This window comes from Lampetra fluviatilis, chromosome 4 (assembly GCF_964198595.1).
Source record: "Lampetra fluviatilis chromosome 4, kcLamFluv1.1, whole genome shotgun sequence".
Classification (NCBI taxonomy): Eukaryota; Metazoa; Chordata; class Hyperoartia; order Petromyzontiformes; family Petromyzontidae; genus Lampetra; species Lampetra fluviatilis.
This window is the reverse complement of record NC_136278.1, coordinates 12,088,426-12,102,327: the sequence shown is the minus strand read 5'-3', so window position 1 is coordinate 12,102,327 and position 13,902 is coordinate 12,088,426. Positions and strand designations below refer to the sequence as shown.

Sequence of the window (13,902 nt, the reverse complement as noted above, 5' to 3'; positions counted from 1 at the left end):
CATGATATAAATAAGAACATATTTATCGTAATTACTGTGTTCTAAATGCATTTGAAAAAAGTCCTGGTTTGAATTGTAAATGTGTTGTGAATGTAATGGGAACCTCTTGCGACGAGAAGATGGCGAGATGTTATCTCCATCGCCTGATCTGCAGAAGGTTATAGGTTCGATCCCGGACCCTGACGATGCCTTGTGTATATTTGGAGGCCGCATGCTATCTCTCCCCATCGTGGCGGTGGCGTTGATTTTTCTCCGGGTCCTCTGGGTTTGCCCTCCACATTTAGAAACAACGTCACGCGTTTAGACTATTTGGCTGCCACTATACATACCCACATGATGATGATGATGATATAAACCACTTCTTAAAAAGATCTGACAGCTCAGTGGGCTTTAACTGGTGAATACAAAACTTTTTTTTCCTGTTTTCAATGTCCATTGTATTTCCGTGTACTAAATAAGATGAGCTTTCTAATATTTCTATGCTCTGAATAACAGCAATTGCGTTGGTAGCAACATGCTGTTAAATAGAAGATCCTTGAATATGCTACACCAATGCTAAACACACGGTACTTTTCAGGTGCGTATCATTTTGTTTTATTTACGACACCACGATGTTCCATTTTTCAGATCCTACGTGAACGGTGTAGCTGTTGCTTGTGTAGCTGATGCCTGTGTTGCGATCGAAATGTCGTAGTATTTTTTGTTATTTTTCTTATTTTCTTTGAACCTATCTACGTGACTTTACCGAAAGACCCAATAATATGAATTCCTGCAGTCACGACAGCTTTAAGTCAAGAGAATACATAGTTGTTTGTAAATGCCACAGCTATAGATTATTTTCTTTATTGTGATGGTGGTTGCAAGCCTTTTCATCTTCTGACAAGTAGGATTGCCACCGCCAGAGGGTTAAAAAAACAACAGAACGGGTGACAAGCAATGTCCACCGCGAACAAAACTCCCTTTTATTGATGTTTACACAAAAGCAAAGCGAACAAAAGGTTGCTGCTCATTGTCGTGAACGTTGACGTGAAATTTGTGAAATCAAATCGAAACAATTCAATCGAATTCAGACACAAATAAAAACACATTCGCGAGGTAATTGCCCAGCTGCCGTGAAACTGGAGCTCCCACGTGGACGCTTGAAGCATCTGGTCCAACCTGCTCGCGTCTCATTCCTCGCCACGCATTCCTCTTGCCCCGCCCTGACAAGTTCCTTCCACGCCGCTTCCCGTGCACTGTGAAATTATGGCAAACGTAATTCAATGGACTCAAACAGGAAGCATCATTATAAAATAAAATAAATCACGACGCTTCGGGCACAACACAAGCGTCCGTCATCACCTGATGGTGCTTGTGTTGCGCCAGAAACGTCGTGGTTTATTTTATTTTATACCTACGTGACTTTACCGAAAGAATCAAAGCGTATGGATTCCTGCAGTCACGAATGCTTCAAAGCATCATTAGCATTGCTATTGCCTTTGTAAAGATTCTAACCGTAACGTTGAGAAACGTCTCTCCACCGCCGAGGTACATTTCTCCCCTCCGCGGAACAGTCGACCTGGTGTGTAACTGTGACCCTCTGGCCTCTGCAGGTAAATCCAGGATAGGGGCAGCCGGATCCTAAGTATAGCGCAGATTTTCCAATAAGGATTTTAGGGATGAACAGGGCCCAGTATAGATTTCTTCTTGCATAAAGTGATTTGAGATTGTATTTTAAGTAGAGGTCACAATGGTGGGCCCTGTATGGCACATAGTAAGTTTAGGATCAACATCCCGTTGACAGCACTTGAAATATAAAATGGACAATGATAGTGTTAATTGGTTTTTTACCCTTTTATCTGGCAACAAAACTGACACCTTTTTTTTTTACAAGGAGTCATGTTTGCATTGACCACAATACCTGCGGTCGGAATGCAAACAAAAAACACAACTCTGATAATGTATGCACTGTCCTTGAAATTGATTGATCCACACCCGAGACAGCTTTTCTTAGAGCCTAGTCTCACATGGTGTTGGACCAGATGACGCCAAAAGGCGCATAACTCAAAGACAATGCACCATCAGAGTATGAGAGCTCAGGTAAGTATTTACACCATTGGAACCTCCTTTGTCAATAGCAAAATATGATAATTGTTTTTTTTACCCTTTTATCTGGCAACAAAACTGACTGATAGTGTTGTTTTTTATTCGGTGCATATGTCATGGCATCTCCATGCAACGGTGGACACGACCACTAATTGAACAAACACGGGTTTTGCATTGTAGAATTGGCAGCTAAAACGGGCTAATATTCGCGTCAACGAAAATTCCCATCAACTTAAAAAAAAAACGCGTGCCCGAAGACCATAGAACAGATAGGAGTGCAGGTACGTGCTTACGCTGTCTGCCAGCCTAACGTGGTATATACATCTTGGCTTACGTACTCACTCCAAAAAAATCACGACTGATCGTGTATTCAGACTCAGTCGATTGCGTGCAAAGCGACAGTGCTGCACTCGCTGACCGTTTGGCACATTCAAGCCTTCCGAAGTGCCCCAATTTGTTCATGCTTATTACGGAGCCACGCTGGTTCCATACATTACATGAGCACGGGCATTGGAATTGATTTGTAGACACATTCCATTCCATTAAGGGGTGATGTGAAATGCTCGCACTGGGGAATAGCTTTCTTCGTAGAGGTGCTGGCACCGAGCTGAACAGTAATCTTTTAGAGAAATTTACTACCTGGCGCTTTAGCTACCATGAAGGAACAGGGGCATGAGCAACGTTCAGTCAGTCGAGTGTATTTTTTTGTTTTATTTGTGCTTGGAAATCGGCCTTCTTTTGTAGGTCCCACAGTGGCTGAAATATCACACCACGCGTTTACACGTCCGCTGTTTTCAGCGCTGTGGCACGTTGCGCTGTGAACCATGTGGTGCATTTTTTTTTTATAGCCGAATGAGTTATTTTGCAATTCTACAGTGTTGCTACCAAAAATATATATAATATCGCATGACGAGGGTAATATTTAGAAACATGGCCAGGCTCACGGGCAGGAAACACCTGCCCTTGAGCTTTTTATCATGGAGTCAATGGCTCAATAACATTTAATGCATTCACTCGAAAAGTTCCCACGGGGAATCAAAGAGTAGAGATGTTTTACGACGTCTACAATCAAGAAGTCAGTGGAAATTCTACGCACGAAAAAAAAATCACTGACTATGCAGTGTAAATGTGATTAGGCAGGTGTCTAAAAAAAATACAGAACCTCGATGCATCTTCACATGGTTATAGAACAAATACCTGTTGATTGATAATACTGCAATTTATATCTGTACGAGAGAATGAGAACAAATGAGTTTCATTCCATCTGTATTCCATAGCACCATGATCACACTTGTTTCATTTTTTTCTTGCACCTACAATTGATGTAATTCTATATCTGTGCATGTTCATCATTTTGCACAGACTCGCGTTAAAAACAGAAATCCATATAAACCACCGAGAGTTTTGTGGATTTTCTTTGTGTTCGACAATGTCAGGGCTTTCTTGCTGTGCGTTTTTGGCAAAAGAGTAACAGATCTGCCTCTTAAAGAAATATTGCACAAAATAGTTATTTACAAAATATATTACGTTGTGGTTTTATCAAAACTAATAACAAATTAATAATGCATCCTCATTTCTAATTATGTACTGTATATCAAATGAGCAAAAGCAATTCCACTTTCGCCACGGTGGCTAGGAGATGTTAACAACCTCGCCTGGTATACAGGAGGTCGTGGGTTCCGGCCCGACCCTGACACCTGCTGTATATTTGGATTCATACTCTTAGGTCTTTTCGGTAAAGTCGCGTAGGGAAAAAATAAATAATAAAAATAAAGAAGAATAATAATATAAGAAATAAAATAATAAATCACGACGTTTCGGAGGCAACACAAGCTTCCGTCTTGGGGTCAGACATTCATGTTCGGACGATTCATCCTCGGCATTGGCTTTTCTCGAATGCAAAGTGAACAATGCTCATAGACATGATGGCAATCAGCAGCAGCAGCAGTAGCTTATGTCTATGGAGGGAATGGAGCTCTATGTCCATATTGCGAATAGAGGCTGATGACACTGATTCTCCGTTATTGAAGTGAAAAGCTCATGTTAGAACTTGGTTATCTAATGATTTATGTAATCGATTACTGATGGTTCGATTACAAAATGGTTGCCACAAATGAGCATAAACCATCACGGGAACTCCGGTCATCCTCACGGCTGCGGCTTTTGGCTACTAACAATCGAACAAAGACGGTCACTGCATCGCGCGCTTTCAGGTCAGCTTCTGGAGCTGTCTGGAACGCTCTTCCTTCCGATATTAAGAAGCCACTGGAGATATGCAATTTTAAATCATCTAGGTTGAAAACTCATTTCTTTAGAACTGCTTTTAGTGCTTCGTTTGTTGTCCTTCCGCCACACCTCTGATTATCACGGTTGGCTACGTACGCTGTGAAAGAAGTTCAACATACATACGTAAAACATACATACAACGTAGGGACTAATTGAAGAACTGGAACAGGTCCCTGCGGGGTGGGCTGGTAGGAACGAACAAATACGATACGAAGGGAGAGTTTGAGGCCTAGTTCTAGGCTTTAGGCCTAGCTGTAGGCTTTAGGCTGCTGTGAGTTAATTTTTAATTTAAATGTTTTAATTAAAAACTATCTCAGGGAATTAAAAAACTATCTCAGGGAATTATAAGGGAATGTTACACTTGTTTAGCCAGGAAAGCGTCACTGAGTCTAAAGGTTTTTGTAGGGTCCTGCCAAGTGTTTGCAGTAGGGGGCGATGTTGCTACACCTAATCGAACATCGGACAGACGGACGGACGATATAATCTATTGTAGGCTGGTTCACTTCGTTCCTACCAGTATAACACAAAACTAGTTGTGGGGGAAGGGGGGACTTTCACCTCGGCCGCTGGGTGAGAGGTGATGGGCGGGGCTTGTGGGGGGTTTCCTGCCTTCGGGAGGAAGGATGTGGGGGTTGCGATTATTTAATGGGGTCAGGAATACACCACAAAGTAGTCGATTACAATTTTCTAGTTCAGAGATCAACCCTTTTCGACTCATCGTTCCAGGTCTAATGGAAAAACGTGGGATTCATAAATGAGCATGTTGATGCTGGTTCACTGAGATTTATACTAATCATGCGTTGAGACTCCCATCATAATACAGACAGCAGTTATATTTCATGGAGTTTATTTAGTTAAAAATGTACACAGTTGGAGATCAATACATAATTTTCTATCATTGAAATGTAAATTAATAAAACTTGTTTTTTTAGTGTGATATCCAAACTTTAATCACTCCATCTCTCTGATCTCAATTATTTGTCCGATAAGTCAATTTGCTATTCGTGCTATGGCCTTACTTTGTAAGTTTCAAATAATATTTCCATATTGAAAGGTCATTTCCCGAAACATCACCTGCCATATATTTTCCATTGCGGCAGTGTTACTGACGAATGTGAGTTTTTACTTTTTATTTTATATTATTTGGTCGCAGCCTGGAAATCAATCCTGGAATGTCGCAGGTTTCGAGCTCTCAGGGTTTTAATAAGTGCATGGCATTGCCGATCTGAATCATCACGCTCCCACAGAAACACTCGTGACCACGCAGCTCCGCTTTTCTATCACCTGTATTGCCTGACAGAAATGACATAGAGCAGGGGTTAGGAACGTCCGGCCCGCAGGCTGTATAAGGCCCACGAAATAATTTTGTCTGGCCCTATATTCTTGGTTATTTCGGTAAAGTCTGGCCCTGCCAAGGCAAACGCAGGCATGACTTGAGATTCAATAAATCTAGGAGCAAACCTGTAAAAGCAGTTGCGAGTAGCAACATCATCAATACCAGCTAACATCACATGCCTCGCCAAAGAAAAGCAGTTTCAGCCATCACATTAGGGGTGAGTTAATTAAATGTTTGATTAAAATATAACAGGCTAATGTTTAAGTTGATAATTTATAGAAAAAGGTAAGCAAATCAGTTGACACAATGGGCACATTTCTTAGACCCCCTACTGCCCCTGTCCACTCAGTAGTTACACGTGGACACGCTCGAAATGTCAATCGGCGGGGTCACGTGTTGGTGTTGGGGTAAATTGTGGGGTACTGCCACCTCATCACAGTCTGTTCTCCCATAACGCGGTAGTAGTTGCGTTCCTGAAGAACACCGCGTTATGGGAAAATCGCGTAACAATATATAATATAGGGTCAAGCACAGTCCGCGATAATGCGTGAGATGGGTACGCAGCTCGAACAAAGACTGAGGCCCGTGGGTAGCATCGAGAAGTATCCAGCAGCATCCCGCTGCCTTGTGCGACGTTACATCGACGGCAGCCGTACGACCGCTTACTCGCGCGACGTAGTTCCGTTCACTCAATCGCGTTATATCCAATTCGCATCCGCTTCGTCAGCAACGTGTTCCCCAATACATCCGTCGCGTTGTATCCCATTCGCGTTCTGAAAACACGCGGCGTTATAGTAGAAGAGACTGCACGTCTGGCCAGAGTCGAATAGTCGAGCCCCAAATGCCCCCTTCTAGAGGGGGGGGGGGCCCTCTGGAGCACCTCCTGGCGGAGGCTCTTCCGCCAGCAGTCGCAATGAGGAAGCAATTGCAGGGCCTGCGCCTTGGCCTCCACCTCCATTAATTCTACACTTTTTTTGGTGACGCCATACGCGAGTGTTTACGATGCGCAGTTGTGCCAACCTTTTGCAATTGATTATAGCCACGCATTGTCCGCCCTATCAGAATTTACACGGGGGGGGGGGGGTGGGGGGGGGGGCAACAAGGCGCACACATTGCGCGGTTCAGTGAGGCGCGGTGTGCTCAGGTTCACACCGCCGCTCGTGCGGGCCCCTTCGCTCGGCGAGGGAAGTGACCTCTTTGTGGACAGAGGCGCTGCTGCTGTGTGAGCTTATCTTACGTTGTGTTTTTTTGTTAAAATGCAACGCGATTCGACAACCATGTTCAATGGTCCGGAAATGTTGGGTTTGATGTATCTGGTACGATGCAGCATGCCGTGAAGGTGTCTCTTAGGGGACGTGCATAAATGACGTCACGCGATTTTGGACGATTTTTGACCCCCCCCTTCGTCACACGGCGTCACAAAAAGTCAGACTCCCCCCCTCAAATATGACGTCACAAAACTCTGCCCCCCCCCCTTAAAATAAAACATGCTTCAAATCGCTTTAAACTATTGTCATTGTAGTGTGTATTTAATGTGGCGCTGCACTCTGATGTTGTAGAACGTGTTGTCTATATTTATTTAAATTTGCGAATTTTGATGTGACGTCACATTTCGTCACAAATGTCTGACCCCCCCTAGGTGCGTGACGTCCTTTATGGACGGCCCCTTGACGCCTCCTCTGATGTCCATTAACGATACAAAACAACAACAATTCTGTCCCTTCGCCAATGCACTGCTGGAAATGAAGGCCCAGCTGCCCCCCCTCACTCCATCACACTGCTGGGCAGCGCAGGCTGGTGAGCAGGGAAGCCCAGGGGCAGTTCGAGTCTCGCGCCACCTGGGTTCCATCCGTGGCCGGATTGCAGTTGAAGCGAAGAACGATTGATACGGACGATTTCCTGGTTTGTTCAGAGAAACGCATTCACGTGGGGATGTGTGTGGCACTTCTTTCGCACCGTACGTAGCCAACCGTGCTAATTGGAGGTGCTACGGCGTATGTATGTGTGTGGAATTTCTTTCTCACCGTACGTAGCCAACCGTGCGAGAAACGGAGATGCAGTTTAAACTTCTCGTGTGCTCTAGCGGAGTGGCGTCAGAGCTGCACCACTGAATAACCCCCCAATAAATAACTCCATTCACGTACCGGTATTTGTTTTTTCTCTATCTCTAAACAGTTCAATCGTAAAGGCGAAGTCTTCTTTTGCGTATGACACAGGCCAGCCGTTGTTTAACTGAGCTGCCTTTTGCTGATGAGAATAATAAATGAACCTTATGGCGGGACCCCGGAGTCCCGAATAAACGGAGGTCAAAATGGTAATACATTAATCTATGGTAATACATTAATCTATTGGTAATACATTAATCTATTTTTGGCGACTCCGTCCCACCGCGCACATGAACGCCGCGACCCACCTGGCGCAGATCATTCTGTTGTCGTGTCGTGTCCAAGCGCAGCGGCGAGGACGAATTCGCAGAAGAAACAAAACTTTTAAACTTTGATTAGCCCATCGTGTAGAGCTCGTCAAGAGGAATAGATTGCCGTGTCGTTCGCCTTCAACAGACATGAAATGACGTCGCAACGCAGTTTATGCGAGAGCCGGGGGTTTATGCGTCCCCGGGGGGTCCCGACATGAGGTTCATTTGCTTTTTCAAAAAGAGAGGCTACTCTGTCGCGATAGCCGTGGCGAGCGAGGGCCGCTCATTTCTCCTTCGCGACGCGTCGCCTCCCACGTTGGAGGCATCCTCAGGCAGCGAGCGCCTACATCGAGATGAATCAAGTTGAGAGAGCGGTGCAGAGTTTTGCCGCTTAAAATGTGCCGCTGAGAATTATTGGTCTGAGGTTGTCCATAAGCCGATAACCCGATTTTTGTTGTTTAAAAATTGCTCACTGGTGTTGATACTGACTGTTTAGTTGCAGTTTGAGTATCGACCAACGATATCCAATACCCCTGCGTCTCCTCCACTATCCATGCTCACTGCGTTCTATAGCTGACAAACCTCACCTCCTCAAGACCGGCACAAAGTATTCCAACTCTCTCCGCTGAAATTCTACCCCCGCTTCCCCTTCACCACCCTCCCCCATACGTATGTACATGTTTAACTTATTTTGCAACATACGTAGCCAACAGTGCTAACCGGAGGTGCTGGAATTGGAGGTACACTGTGGGGCCACGTGCATGTTTTGCTGATCACAAAGGGCCAGATTGACATCGTGACAAAACGTCTGAAACGCGTCACTTTGACAATCCGCTGAATTTTTGGCGTTGGAGGCATTGCAACGTTTTTGTACGCAAACTAAACAAATAAAAACCCATCAAAAGGAATATTGTCCAAAAATGAATCTGGGACAAAATCTGAAGTCATTAAAAAATCCTATAATTCATGTCAAGGCTCTCAGGTGTCTGTGACAGAGTTGGAATCAGGTCATCAGACGAAAGTAGTAGGCCAGCGTCTTGCTGAAGTGCGTGCGGTTATATGAAGCGGAAAGAGAGGGGGTAGGGATCTAAAAATGAATGTCTCACCCCACAGTGCTGCAGTTGGATGCGGTGTGGATGAGGATGGTTAGCCAGGTGTGTAAAGACATTTGCAATATTCAGGCGGAAGCCTAGATACCAACACAGATGCTGCTGCTGCTGCTAGTGGTCTTTAACAAAGCCAAAGATCCCCCACCTCACCGCCCCTCAATATAGTCTTTAAAATATTTGGTGCGAGTGCTGTGAGCGAGCACCTATCAAGGGTGCCACGGCGTATGAGGTGGTGGGTTAATCTTCTTGGTTCTTTCGGTAAAGTCACGTAGAAGGGAAGTAATAAAATAATAAAAATAAAACATAATAACATAATTCTCACGACGTTTCGGCCACAACGCAAGCAGCCGTCCTCAGGTGAAGACCAGGTCTGTCGGGACAGCGTCTGAATGAAACACCACCACGCTTGGAGCGTAGATATAGGTGGTGGGTTGCCAGCACCACGCCCGGGTCTTCTGGTTTTTACCTCCACATTTAGAATCAACATCACGTGATAAGCCACTGCGTTGAGCTATCATTTATTGCCAGGTCGCTTCTGAAAACGAGCTACACAGTTTAGTGGGCCTTACCTGGCAAGATTTAAAAAAATTGTTCATAGTTTTTAATTAGTGTTTTAGTTTTACACACCGCACCAGGTACAGTGTACTAATTTAAGGCTGAGTCGACCTAGGAGAGGCCCGGGAACCCGGTTCAGACATGCGTCACAAATATTGGCCACGAGCAGGAATATAACTCGGTTCACCGGGTTTGCAGCGCAGTGCGATAACTGCCGCATAGAAACTGAACATTTCATTTTATATCCGGCTGTTTATTATCTCATGGAAAATGTCGCGGAGGAATAACAGATATTGATTGCACAAGCCCTTAATCGGTTCAGCGATTCCATACTTTATTCAAACAGGGTCACAGGGTGGCTCTCTCTCTCTCTTTGTTTTCAGAGAGCTAGACGTGTTCGCCCATGTAAATTGTGTTTTTGTAATGAATGTTACACGGGTAGTAATTACGTTATTCGCCTTGCCTGCGCTTCAATTAATGCCACAGTGCCTGACCGTCGGCTTTATTATCAAGGATCCGAGTTGCTACACGCGACACAAAGGCACGTGCGTCTTGCCGAGCAGGTTTTTTGTTGGCTCGTTTAAATGCAATAAAAAATTTGCGATATACAGGCGGCAAAAAAGCAATAAAATTGGCCGGTGTTTAATTATTAGACTTCATAAATTGTTGCAGCCCCCAGACCTAATCTGGATATCCATCAGTTTAATGACTGTTTTATGGTTTTTTGCAACCTGCAGGAAAATAGCTTCGTAAATTTTACAATTAGTTGTTTTCTCCCTCCACAAAACTCTTATTAGCATATTGATATAAAGCAATGCCGATAATTGATTGTTTAGATCATCAGCCCTCATCCCTTCAGTGCTGTAGGAAGGCCTCTCCATCACCATTCCTCACGGCCCTGCGATGTCACGATCCATCTCGATCCCGTGCATGAGCTGTACGTATGGACGTCAAACTTACGTGGCCAACCGTGCTAATTGGAGGTGCGGGGGAAGGATATTGATTAAATTATGCTGACGACGAAGATGTGCTTCATGAACTACGGTGACAACCGTGCAACAGTGATTGCTTCTGCTGTTGCTGCTGATGATGATGAAGTCAAAGACGACGCGGCAGAGACCAGTGTTATCACCAAAGGCCTCGCTGAGTCTCAATACCTCATTCTTCAGGGTGTGTTGCACGTGGGAGGAAACTGGCCGTGCCCAGAGAACCCACGGCTTGAGGGGATGCGCACAGCCCATACGCAGATATTAAAGAATTCAATTTCTGCACTTGCTTCTGGCCATCTCATAGCCCAGCGAGTTTTATAAATCTTTACGTGATCCAGCAAGGCTTGCCTTCAAGAATGCGGAATGCACGTGCATGCACGCAACCGCACTAGGCACCCATTTAAGGCTCGAAAATTATTCTTAAGCCGCTTGCCACTTGTGTTCGCCTTGGAAAACTCCAACTCGAGTCACCCGGTTCCTAGCACATCAAAGACAACGATCCCCGTATAGCCTGAACAGACTGCTGTTGGCGAGCACCTATGAAGGCCGGCACGGCACACGAAGGGGTGGGTGGCCAGAACCTCCCCCAGTGCCAATGTTTACACACAGTCCCAGGCACCCGTATGAGGCTGAGTCGACCTAGGGGAGGCCCAGGACCGGTTAAATTATTCGCCACTGTTATTGGTCGTCAGCGGGAATCGAACTCGGGTCGCCGGATGTAATTTCGCTCACACAATATTTTCTAGGCTTAACGAGATAACTAAACTCGCTTGTTGGAAATCCTAACGAGGCCAATTAAAGGGCTAGGACATTGTCTTAAGAACTGCATGCCATACAATGTCTATGTTTCCATATAATAACATTTTATTTTACTTGTAAGCAGGGTAATTATTATGTTTAACTAGCTGTATGCAGGCATACGAGTTTGGACATTTGTAAGGTTAGCCAATTGACACTTTAAACTTGAAATATTACTTTGCCTTGAGTGAGCATCAGTTTGGAAAACATGTTTTGTCAGCTCTTAGGTACCGTCTATGCATTTTTCAGAAGTTAAATTCACCTCGTGTATGGGCCATGTGCCATGCTTGTAGCTAATTTAATTTCAGCTAATGGACATTTAATGGACGATTGTATTTCTTCCAATGTCCGCGGACGACTACAGACAATTAGAAAATGTAATCATAGCCACAGCAGTTGGCTCAGAGCTTTGAGCCTTCACTGTTGGCACACTGAAACCAACATCCGCGGCGATGATAGATGTTAGCCCCCCGAGCAACAACCACAACAACTGCACGTTGTGATTTCTCTTGTTGGCTTGCAGGGAGTCGCGCACAATGTGAACGCGGTGGCCTAAGTCCCATTGACACATGCCTGCACAATAATGCATCGTTCCTCCCGGTGTTCGTGTCCATTTTGTCCCGCTCACAGCCGACACCGGTGGCGAGTATCTGAACCGGTCCTGGGCCTCCCCTGAGGTCGACTCAGCCTCAAATGAGTACCTGGTGCGGTGTGTAAACATCAGGCAAGGGCGTGGTGCTGGCCACCCACCCCCTCGTGTGCCGTGACGGCCTTCATAGGTCCTGCTCGCTAACAGCACTTGGCCCCAACAGTCTGTTACAGGCTATACGGGGGAGGTAGAGGAGGAATCTTTGTTAATTTTATCACAATTTGTGGCTGGCTATCCGGCCGCATGGCACCCTCACTGAGCCAATGTGAGACCGCATCTTCCAAAGAATTTGTCTCAAGGTCTTCGCCGGTCCATCAGATCGTGATTTGTTCAGCACCATTCTTCATGAACCATTAGAATTTCAGTTTTTTGCCATTCCTTCGAATGTTGTGAAATGGATTGAATTCGCTCGTAAATGGAAGAGACGGATGAACCTAAGACCTTTAAGAAACTCTGCACGATGTCAGCGTGACCCTAAAAAGGCTAAACGCGTGATGAATAATTAAAAAGAAATACCATACATTCACACTAACGTTAGTGACTCGTCTAGTTAATGCTGACTACGACTGGAATTTAATATACAAGTACTCCTCTACTTACGAACACTCGACTTACGAACTTTCATAGATACGAACAAACAAATCGACTTACGAACAGACGTCTGAAACCTAACTCGTTCGTAAGTACAGGAGTCCCTGTACTGTACATGCCCACCCACGTTAGTGACTCGTCTATTTAATGCTGGATACAAATTTGGCTCTAATATATATACCAGTTGCAGTATTCGTTAATTGCTGCGCTACCCTTTGCTCGATGCTTTTCTTCTGAAGAAATGTGGAATAATGTGTTCTTCTTCTTTTGTCCGCATGAAATTTGCGTTTTGCAATCATGCATCCACGTCCGAGTTCGAAATGCAGTTCGCAGGACTTGTCCACGTTATTGGGCCTGATGTTAAAGCACGTCCCGTGATCATGTGACCTGAAAAATACTGCCGAGGAAGATGAGGGGAAGCCACCTCAAGTTGAACTCCTTTCCGCACCTCCGATGAGCATTATTGGCGATGTACGGCGCGAAAGAAGTTCAACATACATACATCACAGCACCTACAATTCGCACGGTTGGCTACGTACGGTGTGAAAGAGGTGCAACATACGTACGTACCGTACTTATCTCAATTTCATGTCCCAGGAAGCGTGGTTGGGTTTGATGGTTGGGGGAAGAGTGGAGTTGGGTTGTTGGGGATATATGAAACGGGCCAGCGATCGAGCAGGCACGTTCAGCAATATATCACTGCATCCCTGGGACACAAATTAAAATCGAAACCATCATCTTTGCAGATGTGCAGTCAGAGTTATTGCACAACCTGTTTCTGCCTGCTCTCGTTTGACTTCATGCTGCCCCATAAATAATTAATCCCTCCCCCCTTTAAACTTGAATTTCTGCTCATTAAAAATAAATTAGCTGGTAATTATCCCAGAGTTTATCCCACTCCCTATGTGTGCGCGCTGCGCGTGTCAGCCCAGATGCACAGTACAGTGCTGTATTTCCATCGGTGCCAAACCGTCACGCTGGCGGGTTTGAAAGTGCGTGTGTTCATGTTGCCACACGACTTAATAACTTGAAATACTGTGCAGCAAAAATATATAATAATTCGACTTTACTTACAGGATGGTCCTGCT

General features: G+C 45.0%; 1 protein-coding gene across 1 annotated transcript in view; it reads right to left on the bottom strand.

The window, feature by feature from the left end:
* The window catches only part of LOC144931571 (wolframin-like), a 61,612-nt gene extending 48,201 nt beyond the window's left edge, over window positions 1-13,411 (bottom strand). The window contains exon 1 of the mRNA XM_078855568.1: window positions 13,385-13,411. The gene's annotated coding sequence lies outside the window, so the exon portion shown is untranslated. The remainder of the gene's footprint in view (window positions 1-13,384) is intronic.
* Window positions 13,412-13,902: the final 491 nt, after the last annotated feature.